Genomic DNA, 13,642 nt, shown 5'->3' on the forward strand with positions numbered 1-13,642 from the left:
GCACCAAAATACACGAGAGTAGTAGGCACACACACTACGCCTAGAGGACCCTGAGCACACAATAAGCAGTGAGCACACGCGCTAAAGTGGGGGAGCACGCACCGAAACACACACACATATACACACACACAGATACACACACACACACAGATACACACACACACAGATACACACACACAGATACACACACACACAGATACACACACACACAGATACACACACACACAGACACACACACACAGACATACACACACAGAGTGACACACAGAGTGACACACAGAGAGACACACAGTGACACACAGAGAGACACACACAGACACACACAAAGAGACACACACAGACACACACAGAGTGACACACAGAGTGACACACAGTGACACACAGAGTGACACAGAGTGACACACAAAAACACACAGACACACACACACACAGAGACACACAGAGAGACACACACAGAGTGACACACACAGAGACACACACACAGAGACACACACACAGAGACACACACAGAGACACACACAGAGACACACACAGATACACACACACACAGATACACACACACACAGATACACACAGAGTGACACACACAGAGAGACACACACAGAGAGACACACACAGAGACACACACAGAGACACACACAGAGTGACACACAGAGAGACACACACAGAGAGACACACACAGAGAGACACACACAGAGAGACACACACAGAGAGACACACACAGAGAGACACACACAGAGAAACACACACAGAGACACAGAGACACACAGAGACACACACAGAGACACACACAGAGTGACACACAGAGAGACACACAGAGAGACACACAGAGAGACACACACAGAGACACACAGAGAGACGACAGTCGCCCAGGGGGCCCTGCAAGCCCACTCTAGAGTGGAGGGAACACACTGGGCCCCAAGGGCTTGCGTCAGGCCCCGCGTTACATAAGCGGCTTGTGATCAATAGCCCCTCCCCTCGCACCCACTCCCCTCGCCCACCCCCACGCGCACCCCCCCCTCTCCCACCCCCACTCGCACGTGACGTGCAGCAGCACAGCGGGGCGCGTGTCCTCGCGGGCGGGTGGGGGGGGTGAGACTGTGTCAGTGTGTGTGTACTGTGTCAGTGTGTGTGTGTACTGTGTCAGTGTGTGTGTGTAGTGTGTCAGTGTGTGTGTGTACTGTGTCAGTGTGTGTGTGTTTACTGTGTCAGTGTGTGTGTGTACTGTGTCAGTGTGTGTGTGTACTGTGTCAGTGTGTGTGTAGTGTGTCAGTGTGTGTGTGTACTGTGTCAGTGTGTGTGTGTACTGTGTCAGTGTGTGTGTGTAGTGTGTCAGTGTGTGTGTACTGTGTCAGTGTGTGTGTGTAGTGTGTCAGTGTGTGTGTGTACTGTCAGTGTGTGTGTACTGTGTCAGTGTGTGTGTGTACTGTGTCAGTGTGTGTGTGTACTGTGTCAGTGTGTGTGTGTAGTGTGTCAGTGTGTGTGTGTAGTGTGTCAGTGTGTGTGTGTACTGTGTCAGTGTGTGTGTGTACTGTGTCAGTGTGTGTGTGTACTGTGTCAGTGTGTGTGTGTTTACTGTGTCAGTGTGTGTGTGTACTGTGTCAGTGTGTGTGTGTAGTGTGTCAGTGTGTGTGTACTGTGTCAGTGTGTGTGTGTAGTGTGTCAGTGTGTGTGTGTTTACTGTGTCAGTGTGTGTGTGTACTGTGTCAGTGTGTGTGTGTTTACTGTGTCAGTGTGTGTGTGTACTGTGTCAGTGTGTGTGTACTGTGTCAGTGTGTGTGTACTGTGTCAGTGTGTGTGTGTAGTGTGTCAGTGTGTGTGTACTGTGTCAGTGTGTACTGTGTCAGTGTGTGTGTACTGTGTCAGTGTGTGTGTGTAGTGTGTCAGTGTGTGTGTGTACTGTGTCAGTGTGTGTGTGTGTACTGTGTCAGTGTGTGTGTGTTTACTGTGTCAGTGTGTGTGTGTTTACTGTGTCAGTGTGTGTGTGTACTGTGTCAGTGTGTGTGTGTAGTGTGTCAGTGTGTGTGTGTTTACTGTGTCAGTGTGTGTGTGTTTACTGTGTCAGTGTGTGTGTGTACTGTGTCAGTGTGTGTGTGTACTGTGTCAGTGTGTGTGTGTTTACTGTGTCAGTGTGTGTGTGTACTGTGTCAGTGTGTGTGTACTGTGTCAGTGTGTGTGTGTAGTGTGTCAGTGTGTGTGTAGTGTGTCAGTGTGTAGTGTGTCAGTGTGTGTGTGTACTGTGTCAGTGTGTGTGTACTGTGTCAGTGTGTGTGTGTAGTGTGTCAGTGTGTGTGTGTACTGTGTCAGTGTGTGTGTGTGTAGTGTCAGTGTGTGTGTGTACTGTGTCAGTGTGTGTGTGTTTACTGTGTCAGTGTGTGTGTGTACTGTGTCAGTGTGTGTGTGTACTGTGTCAGTGTGTGTGTGTAGTGTGTCAGTGTGTGTGTGTTTACTGTGTCAGTGTGTGTGTGTGTACTGTCAGTGTGTGTGTACTGTGTCAGTGTGTGTGTGTAGTGTGTCAGTGTGTGTGTGTACTGTGTCAGTGTGTGTGTGTAGTGTGTCAGTGTGTGTGTAGTGTGTCAGTGTGTGTGTGTACTGTGTCAGTGTGTGTGTGTTTACTGTGTCAGTGTGTGTGTGTAGTGTGTCAGTGTGTGTGTACTGTGTCAGTGTGTGTGTGTAGTGTGTCAGTGTGTGTGTGTTTACTGTGTCAGTGTGTGTGTACTGTGTCAGTGTGTGTGTGTTTACTGTGTCAGTGTGTGTGTGTACTGTGTCAGTGTGTGTGTACTGTGTCAGTGTGTGTGTGTAGTGTGTCAGTGTGTGTGTACTGTGTCAGTGTGTAGTGTGTCAGTGTGTGTGTGTACTGTGTCAGTGTGTGTGTACTGTGTCAGTGTGTGTGTGTAGTGTGTCAGTGTGTGTGTGTACTGTGTCAGTGTGTAGTGTGTCAGTGTGTGTGTGTTTACTGTGTCAGTGTGTGTGTTTACTGTGTCAGTGTGTGTACTGTGTCAGTGTGTGTGTGTTTACTGTGTCAGTGTGTGTGTATTTACTGTGTCAGTGTGTGTGTATTTACTGTGTCAGTGTGTGTGTATTTACTGTGTCAGTGTGTGTGTGTAGTGTGTCAGTGTGTGTGTGTTTACTGTGTCAGTGTGTGTGTGTTTACTGTGTCAGTGTGTGTGTGTAGTGTGTCAGTGTGTGTGTACTGTGTCAGTGTGTGTGTGTAGTGTGTCAGTGTGTGTGTGTTTACTGTGTCAGTGTGTGTGTGTGTACTGTCAGTGTGTGTGTACTGTGTCAGTGTGTGTGTGTAGTGTGTCAGTGTGTGTGTGTACTGTGTCAGTGTGTGTGTGTAGTGTGTCAGTGTGTGTGTAGTGTGTCAGTGTGTGTGTGTACTGTGTCAGTGTGTGTGTGTTTACTGTGTCAGTGTGTGTGTGTAGTGTGTCAGTGTGTGTGTACTGTGTCAGTGTGTGTGTGTAGTGTGTCAGTGTGTGTGTGTTTACTGTGTCAGTGTGTGTGTACTGTGTCAGTGTGTGTGTGTTTACTGTGTCAGTGTGTGTGTGTACTGTGTCAGTGTGTGTGTACTGTGTCAGTGTGTGTGTGTAGTGTGTCAGTGTGTGTGTACTGTGTCAGTGTGTAGTGTGTCAGTGTGTGTGTGTACTGTGTCAGTGTGTGTGTACTGTGTCAGTGTGTGTGTGTAGTGTGTCAGTGTGTGTGTGTACTGTGTCAGTGTGTAGTGTGTCAGTGTGTGTGTGTTTACTGTGTCAGTGTGTGTGTTTACTGTGTCAGTGTGTGTACTGTGTCAGTGTGTGTGTGTTTACTGTGTCAGTGTGTGTGTATTTACTGTGTCAGTGTGTGTGTATTTACTGTGTCAGTGTGTGTGTATTTACTGTGTCAGTGTGTGTGTGTAGTGTGTCAGTGTGTGTGTACTGTGTACTGTGTCAGTGTGTGTGTGTGTACTGTGTCAGTGTGTGTGTGTGTACTGTGTCAGTGTGTGTGTGTGTGTGTACTGTGTCAGTGTGTGTGTGTTTACTGTGTCAGTGTGTGTGTGTTTACTGTGTCAGTGTGTGTGTATTTACTGTGTCAGTGTGTGTGTGTACTGTGTCAGTGTGTGTGTGTACTGTGTCAGTATGTGTGTGTACTGTGTCAGTATGTGTGTGTGTACTGTGTCAGTGTGTGTGTACTGTGTCAGTATGTGTGTGTGTGTACTGTGTCAGTATGTGTGTGTACTGTGTCAGTGTGTGTGTACTGTGTCAGTGTGTGTGCACTGTGTCAGTGTGTGTACTGTGTCACTGTGTGTGTGTTTACTGTGTCAGTATGTGTACTGTGTCAGTGTGTGTGTACTGTGTCAGTGTGTGTGTTTACTGTGTCAGTATGTGTGTACTGTGCCAGTGTGTGTGTACTGTGTCAGTGTGTGTACTGTGTCACTGTGTGTGTTTACTGTGCCAGTGTGTGTGTGTTTACTGTGTCAGTGTGTGTGTACTGTGTCAGTGTGTGTTTACTGTGTGTGTAATGTGTGTGTGTACTGTCAGTGTGTGTGTACTGTGTCAGTGTGTGTGTGTACTGTGTCAGTGTGTGTGTGTTACTGTGTCAGTGTGTGTTTACTGTGTCAGTGTGTGTTTATTGTGTCAGTGTGTGTGTGTACTGTGTCAGTGCATGTGTGTTTACTGTCAGTGTGTGTGTACTGTGTCAGTCTGTGTGTGTTTACTGTGTCAGTGTGTGTGTGTACTGTGTCAGTGTGTGTACTGTGTCAGTGTGTGTGTGTTTACTGTCAGTGTGTGTGTGTCACTGTGTGTGTGTGTTTACTGTCAGTGTGTGTGTGTCACTGTGTGTGTGTGTTTACTGTGTCAGTGTGTGTGTGTGTTTACTGTGTCAGTGTGTGTGTTTACTGTGTCAGTGTGTGTGTACTGTGTCAGTGTTTTCAAGTTTCAAGTTTCATTTATTAGGTATAGCCCTGTGAGCCATGCGGCTCTTCAGTCGGGTGCAACCGCAACAAACAAAATACGAATCTACATTGCAGAAAAAGATTACACCACAACCAGGCCAAAATAAAGCTACAATAACAATGTAACAACAGTAATCATAGGAACTGTGATTTTAAATGTAACAATAAACGATATACATAACACGTACGACAAAAACCTGCAGCCATAGCTGGCAGCACGACACTCCCAGTGTATGATAAGTGAGTCAGCAGCAGCGTGAGTGTATGATGTGCGGGTCTGCGTATGATGTGTGAGTCAGAGTATGATGATTTAGTCAGTATTAGGTTGAGTCAGTGTATGATGTGTGGGCGAGTGAGCGAGTCAGCGGCAGTGCGAGTGAGTGTATGATGTGCGAATGAGCCAGCACACGATGAGTGAACCTGTGTATGATGAGTGAATGGGTCAGTGGTTGTGCGAGTGTATGATGTGTGAGTGAGTAAGCGCATGATGAGCGAGTCAGTGCATGATGTGAGTGAGTAAGCGCATGATGAGCGAGTCAGTGCATGATGTGTGAGTGAGTCAGTGCATGGTGTGAGTTGAGTCAGTGTATGATGTATGAGAAAGTCAGTGTCGGCTCCCTCTGCTCGCGCCGTCGCCCCCCCACCCCCCCGGCTCCGACGGCCCCCCCCCCCCGGCACTGTCGCCCCCCACCCGGCTTCATCGCCCCCCCCCCGGCTCCATCAGCCCCCCACCCGGCCCCGTCAGCCCCCCCCCGGCTCCCCCGGCTCCGTCGGCCCCCTCGGCTCCATCCGTCGGCTCCCTCGGCCCCCTCAAAACGGCCCCACCAGCCGCTGCTGGGAGCGTGTGTGTGTACTGTGTCAGTGTGTGTGTGTAGTCTGGCAAAACAACCCCCTACCCCCTCGCGGTGCCGGACGGGAAACTCTGTCGTGGACAGTGCTGTGGGGGGAGGGCCAATTCCGATTGGCCCCTCCTCTCATGGCATCTGTGACCACCACAGTGGCTAAACGGGGGCTCTGGACGGGTGCGAGGAGCTGGTAACCCCTCCACCTTCAACGTATTGACCACGAAACCACGAATGAAAATTTTTACTAATAAGCTTGTGCCAGAGGCCCCTGGGGGACAGGCGTCTATGAGGTCTCCTGGTCAAACCCCAATTGGCGGAGCCAGGAGATTGAATCTCTACCCTCGGGGCTCCTCCAGAAACAACGAAAAGCCACAACGTTTGGCCACGTGGAATGTTCGAACGCTCACTGCGGAGGAGAGCCTGCCACTCCTCTGTCGGGAGCTGGACCGGTACCGCCTGGATCTCTGTGGCATTCAGGAGGTCCGGTGGACTGGTTCTGGCTCCTGCCACCATGAGTGGTGGACAGTCCTCTACTCGGGGCAACAGACTGCCAAACAACAGGGTATGGCTCTTCTTTTGAACAAAATAATGAAGGGGGTGTGGGAGCGTGGCGGTGAGGTGTGGGAAGCTGTAAGCCCCAGGCTACTTTGGGCTCGCCTTCCCATCAACCGGAGGCGAGGAGTGGTGGTCGTGGTTAATTATGCCCCCACCGAAGACGAACATCCGTGGAGGGATGCAGGCAAAGCCGATAAGTCAGATGCCTTCTATGACCTCCTGTCACAGGTGCTGACTAAAGTGGCCCCTCGGGATAGAGTCATCTTGTTGGGTGACTTCAATGCCCGAGTTGGTCATGATGCTGGCACCTGGTCTGGAGTGATTGGAGGGCATGGGCCAGATCAGCTCAATAACAACGGTAGGAGGCTGCTAGATTTTTGTGCAGCCCATGGGGTTGTAATTACCAACACGCTGTTCCGGCATGGGCGCATCCACACAACATCATGGATGCATGCCGAGTCCAAGCAAGAACATCTTCTGGACTACATAGTGACGGGCCAGCGGATGCGAGCCCATGTCCTTGACACCAGGACCTACCGTGGAGCTGATCTGCCCTCTGACCATCGACTAGTCATCTGTAAGATGCGCCTGCCATTATTCCACTCCGGTGGTGGGTGTACACCCAGGACCCCATTCCAACCTAAAGTGGCCTGGTCTCAGTTATCTGATGAAAGTTGCAAGCGAGAATTTCATCATCGCTTACGGCAGGGGTTGGCATCATCCCCCACTCCTCCTGATGTCGAGGGTAAATGGGCGAGGTTTAGGACTGTGACTCATGCAGCTGCATTGGCTGCTTTGGGTACACGGTCCAGATCTCCCCAGAGACCCTGGCTGACAGGAGGTGTTCAGGATAGTTGAGAAAAAGCGACAGGCCCACTGTCATCGGCTACAGAATCCCACGTCAGAGAATGAGGAGGCTTACCGCAGCCTTCGCTCGGAGGTTCGGAGAGCCGTGAGGCGCTGCAAGGATGGGTGGTGGTCGCGGGTTGCTGAGGAGATGGAGTCTGCCTCAGTGGCCCGCGATCACAAATCACTATTTAACTCCATCAAAAAAGTAACCTGCAGCGCCACACCTATAACCATCATTAGGGGAAAAAATGGTGATCCAATCTCCGACCCCAAGGAACAGGTTTGCAGATTTGCTGAGCATTTCTGTGAGGTCCTGGGGGAGAGGAAATCCCTCAGCCGAGAAAACATCGTGGCACAAAGTGGGGATGACCCTGATGAGGCTGCGGTGCCTCAAATATTGGAAGTCACTCCCTGTGAGTGGCTGGCTGAGGTGCAATCTGTTGAGGAAGTACTGAAGGCGATCCGAAGTCTGAGACCAGGAAAGGCACCGGGCAGAGATGATCTCCCAAGCAAAATGCTGAGGGAGGGTGCCATTTGTGCACAGACTGCCCTATATGACATCATAACAACAGTCTGGACCACTGGACGGGTTCCACAGGATTGGAAGGATGCCCTGGTGGTCCCCTTCTTTAAGAAGGGAGACCACACAGACTGTAACAAGTACAGGGCATCTCACTCCTAAGTGTGCCGGAAAAGGTCCTGGCAAGGATAAATCAACATCGCCTTGCGAGGAAGGCTGAGGAGAGGCTTGCGGAGCCCCAATGCGGTTTCAGGAAAGGGCGGTCCTGCACAGATGCCATATTTTCTGTCCTTCTGCTACAGCAGAGGTGTAGGGAATTCCAGCAAGACCTACATCTCTGCTTTATTGACCTGGTCAAGGCCTATGATACCATCAGTAGGCCTGGGCTCTGGGTTGTTCTTCATGCTTTTGGAGTCCCTGACCCTCTGTTCACGATCATTAAGGACCTTCATGATGGTGAGCGGGCCCGGGTAAAACTACGTGGCCGGGAGTCCGAGCCATTCCCTGTACACCTTGGGGTGCGACAAGGATGTCCTCTGGCTCCCACATTATTTAACATCTATTTTGACCACGTAGTTTGTGAAGCCTTCAATAGCTGTACCGGGGAAATCTCCATTTGGTACATATATAATGGGAGGCTGATCGATGCCCGGGTGCGGTCAAGGGATGGCTCCCTATTGCTCAACTACTTTATGTATGCTGATGATTTAGTAATAGCTGCTCTTTCAGAGGAGGAGTTGGAGACGCTGCTGCTGAGACTGGAGCGTGCCACTATGAGATGGGGCCTTACCATCAGCCCCACCAAAACTAAGCACCTGCCTGGGTATTTTGTACCATCGGACACTCCACCCCCACAACTCCCAATCGGTTATGGGGCAGTTGTGGAGACAGTGGAGAGTTTCCCATACCTGGGCAGTGTGCTTATGACCGGCTACAGTTTAACAGCAGAGGTCTCACTCCGAATCAGTCGAGCGGCAATATCTTTTTATCGGTTGCGTAACGCTGTGTGGAAGCTACCTGGTCTGTCGCTCCGCACTAAGCTTCAGGTCTTCTCGGCCACGGTCATTCCCTCCCTTCTCTACGCTTGCGAAACGTGGACCCTCTTAATGGAGCATCTTCGCCGGTTGGAAACATTTAGGCTGGCCTGCCTACGATCCATCCTGGTTTTAACCAGGCTGGATTGTGTGAGCTCACAAATCCTTGAAAGATCTGGGCAAGGTCCCATCGGTGAGCTCCTCCGGCAGGCAAGGCTGCGTTGGCTGGGTCATGTAGCCCGCATGCCCAGCCACCGCATGCCGAAACAGCTTTTGTTCGGCCGGATCGAGGGGGCTAAACGGGCGCGGCACGGGCTAGAGAAGAGATGGAGTGATGTGGTACAGGAGGACGTGGAGCTGAGTGGACTTTGCCGATGACTGGTACCAGCGGTGTCAAGATCGGCCTCTCTGGAGGAGGCTCGTGAAGGATGCTACTGGGCAGTTAGAGGCAGTCGCCATCCAACAACAACGGAGGGCGGAGGAGCGATGCTCACAACAACGAGCGGAGCGCCGGGTGGCTAAAGCACAGCAGGTTGGCACAGTAGGGGGCACAGGTGGTGCATCAGCCAGTCATCTCAGTCATCTCAGTCAGTCGACCCGTGGCACCTGGGTCTGCCCCGTGACCTCCTGCCAGCGGGCGTTCGACACTTCACGTGGCCTCAGGGTGCACATAGCCTTGCACAAGCGTCGTGGTGACGTCACCGTCACTTACTGGTGAATGGCGGTTGTTATTGTGTGACAATGTGTGTGAGTGGCAGAGTGTGTATGATAATGTGTGTGACAATGTGTGTGACAATGTGTGTGTGTGACAATGTGTGTGACAATGTGTGTGACAATGTGTGTGTGTGACAATGTGTGACAATGTGTGTGTGTGACAATGTGTGTGACAATGTGTGTGGCAATGTGTGTGTGTGACAATGTGTGTGTATGATAATGTGTGACAATGTGTGTGACAATGTGTGACAATGTGTGTGTGTGACAATGTGTGTGACAATGTGTGTGACAATGTGTGTGACAATGTGTGTGTGTGACAATGTGTGTGACAATGTGTGTGACAATGTGTGCGAGAGAGAGGGCGTGCGCACGCGTGTCAGTGTGCCGACGACCCTACGTCCCCCCTTGTGTGTGTGAGTTTATGTAAACGAGCACCTGGTGCAAGCATCGCTAGTGGGAGACAAAGACGGCCGGGCGTGGTGCAGGCCACACCACCCACCCCTTCGTAGGGCCGTGCCAACCTTGAGAGGCGATCTCTCAGCCCCACGCGCCCACAACGCAACATCGCCGCTGCTGCTGCTGCGACGGAACAGGCGCTGTTCTTCCGTACAGCAGCTTATCTGAACTGTCTCTGTCTTCGCAATAGCTTCTCTGATTGTACAATACTACACAGCACAGGGTCTGTACTGCAGCTGTGTGTAGCACTCAGTACCCACTTGCAGCTTGCAGTGCTGCACTTCATCAGGCTCATGATCATTCATCACCACCGACAGCCCTCTCACACCATTGCTGCTCTTACTGCTGCAAAGGCTGTCCCTACTGGTACTGCTGCTGGTACTGCTATTGATCCTCCTGCTGCTGTGGTTATTGCTTCTGCACACACCAAAACTGCTGGTATTGTTACTGCAACTACTGCTGCTCACCCAAATTATTTTGCCGCTGCATATATAATTCCGCCGATATCACTGCTGATTATGCTGCTACTGCTGCTGTGCGTACGAGCTGCTGTACTGATATGGGGATGATGCTGGTGGCGATGATGATGTCGCTTCATTAATTAATGCGGCAGCGGTAATGGGGATGGAGACGCAACGGAGACACGCGTGTATTGCACACGCGCATGGAGGGGGGGTGGGGTACGCACTGGTGCACCACTGCATAGGCCACGACCGAGTGCACACGCACATCGGGTACACAGCGGTGCACGGCAGTGCCAGGACACTTCCGAACACAACGCCGTGGGGTGCTTCGCTGTGCCCCTGCAAAGAGCCACGCTGGTGCAGAAGCAGCGTTGCACAGGGCACTTCACACACACAGTCACTGCTTCTATTGCACAGGGCACTTCACACACAGTCACCAGTCGCTGCTTCTAATGCACAGGGCACTACACACACGCACTGCTTCTATTGCACAGGGCACTTCACACACACAGTCACTGCTTCTATTGCACAGGGCACTTCACACACAGTCACCAGTCGCTGCTTCTAATGCACAGGGCACTACACACACGCACTGCTTCTATTGCACAGGGCACTTCACACACACACACAGTCACTGCTTCTAATGCACAGGGCACTACACACACACTGCTTCTAATCCACAGGGCACTTCACACACACACAGTCACCAGACACTGCTTCTATTGCACAGGGCACTTCACACACATACAGTCACCAGTCACTGCTTCTAATGCACAGGGCACTTCACACACACACACACAGTCACCAGTCACTGTTTCTGTTTCTATTTCTATTTCACAGGGCACTTCACACACACACACAGTCACCAGTCACTGCTTCTATTGCACAGGGCACTTCACACACATAGTCACCAGTCACTGCTTCTATTGCACAGGGCACTACACGCGCACACAGACACTGCTTCTATTGCACAGGGCACTTCACACACACACAGTCACCAGACACTTCTTCTATTGCACAGGGCACTATAACAACAACTGCCATTCGCCACTAAGTGGCGGTGACGTCACCACGACGCTTGTGCCAGGCCATGTGCACCTTGAGGCCACGTGAAGTGTCGAACGCCCGCTGGCAGGTCACGGGGCAGACCCAGGTGCCACGGGTCGACTGACTACGATGACTGACTGATGCACCACCTGTGCCCCCTACTGTGCCAACCTGCTGTGCTTTAGCCACTCGGCGCTCCGCTCGTTGTTGTGAGCGTCGCTCCTCCGCCCTCCGTTGTTGTTGGAGGGCGACTACCTCCAACTGCCCAGTAGCATCCTTCACGAGCCTCCTCCACAGAGGCCGATCTTGACACCGCTGGTACCAGTCATCGGCAAAGTCCACTCAGCTCCACGTCCTCCTGTACCACATCACTCCATCTCTTCTCTAGCCCGTGCCGCGCCCGTTTAGCCCCCTCGATCCGGCCGAACAAAAGCTGTTTCGGCATGCGGTGGCTGGGCATGCGGGCTACATGACCCAGCCAACGCAGCCTTGCCTGCCGGAGGAGCTCACCTATGGGACCTTGCCCAGATCTTTCAAGAATTTGTGAGCTCCTCACACAACCCACCAGTCACTGCTTCTTCACACACACAGTCACCAGTCACTGCTTCTATTGCACAGGGCACTACACACGCACACATACAGTCACCAGAGACTGCTTCTATTGCACAGGGCACTTCACACACACACATACAGTCACCAGACACTGCTTATATTGCACAGGGCACTACACATACGCAGACACTGGGGTGAACCACGTGCTGCTGTATATGCACTGCTGTGTCCACGCACGCACGTGACCCCGTGCATCTCACACACAGACGCAAGGCTCCGTGTCACCCATGACACGCGAAGCGTACGTGTAGCAAGACACGAGGCTGTGCGCACAACACATACAACCCACGTCACAACATTCACGCGCATGTGTACACACACACAACTGCCCCGTGTCGCACACAGGCACGCATGTGTACACGTGTTACACAGACACACACTGCCCCGTGTCGCACACAGGCACGCATGTGTACACGTGTCACACACACACACATCCGATACACAACCCTGTGTACACCACGTAAACACGTGCGTACTACACACGCACGCGCTGAACTCCGCACAGCAGCAGAATCGTCAAATGCACTACTCACTCTTCCGGGAGGTGGAAGACGAGATGATGATGATGACCAGAACGAGGTTGACGAGGCGACACGCGGACACTGTAGTGCAGTTCCTTTGCTCAACACGACTGCGCCTCTTCTTGGTGGCCGATCTAGGGGGCCTGGCTGCGGCCAAGGGGACCCGGAGAAGCGACCTCTTCGCTATTCGACTCTCTCCTCCCTCTTTCCCTCCGTGTTTGCCTCTCCCTCGTGGCTCCCCGCGTGGTGGAGTCGCCGCAGCCGGGGCTGGCGGAGCTCGCGGGGATGGAGATGCGAGCGGAGATAATGAATGACTGGCAGTCCGGAGCCTGGTGGACCGGAGCTGCGGCCACGCGGTGGGTGGAAGGAAGAGGACGCGGCTGTGGGAATGAAACGTGCAGCAGGCACGCAGTCGCGCGATCCCGTCTCCAGCTGCAGCCGCGGCTGCAGATGATCGCTCGGATGTAGCTGGAGATAGAACCTGGAGTTGCGGCGATAGCCGGAGCCCACGGGGAGCGTTGGAGTTCTACAGCCACGCAGAGCGCTAGCGGCGTTAGCAGTAGACAGAACCTGGAGCAGCCGCTGCGGTTGAAGGTGGAGAGAGAGAGAGAGCGCGCCTTGAAGCCTTTGAGCTTTGAGGCTGCGTGGTTAGAGACGCGGCTTTGCCATGAACTGGTGCTATGGCTGTGGCTGCGGTTAAAGCTGGAGCCTGCAGCCGTGACTGGCGCTGGACCCCGGATCGGCGAGTGGATTTTTGGAGCCCGGAGCTGGAGCCGCCGCCGCCGACTCCTTCACCTTGGCCGCGCTCAGCTTCATTCGCCCCGCCGCGCGCGTACTGCGCATGCGCACGCCCCCACCCTCACGCCCCCCGCGACACCGAGCCCCGCCCCTCGCAGCCACGAGCTACATTTCCCAGCGCGGATAGGCAACGCCGATGTATTTGTTAGTCTCCATGGGCATTGGAAAGCTGGCGTTGCATTGGCTACCGCGTACACGAACTTGGATTGTATTTCCCAGTACCGATAAGCACGACTAAGTCGGTGATGTTGCATTTCCTAATGCAGATTAACATAACATGTTGTATTTCCCAACACG

At 52.6% G+C, this 13,642-nt stretch overlaps 1 protein-coding gene across 4 annotated transcripts in view; it reads right to left on the reverse strand.

Moving 5' to 3' along the window:
- LOC116943970 (thyroid hormone receptor beta) overlaps positions 1 to 13,394 on the reverse strand; it is a 125,395-nt gene extending 112,001 nt beyond the window's left edge. For all 4 annotated transcript variants that reach the window (XM_076068031.1, XM_076068034.1, XM_076068030.1 and 1 more), the window contains exon 1: positions 12,560 to 13,394. The gene's annotated coding sequence lies outside the window, so the exon portion shown is untranslated. The remainder of the gene's footprint in view (positions 1 to 12,559) is intronic.
- Between the last annotated feature and the right edge of the window lie 248 nt (positions 13,395 to 13,642).

The sequence above is a fragment of the Petromyzon marinus genome, chromosome 19, assembly GCF_048934315.1.
Source record: "Petromyzon marinus isolate PM22_M1 ecotype Great Lakes invasive population chromosome 19, UKy_Petmar_22M1.pri1.0, whole genome shotgun sequence".
NCBI lineage: Eukaryota > Metazoa > Chordata > Hyperoartia > Petromyzontiformes > Petromyzontidae > Petromyzon > Petromyzon marinus.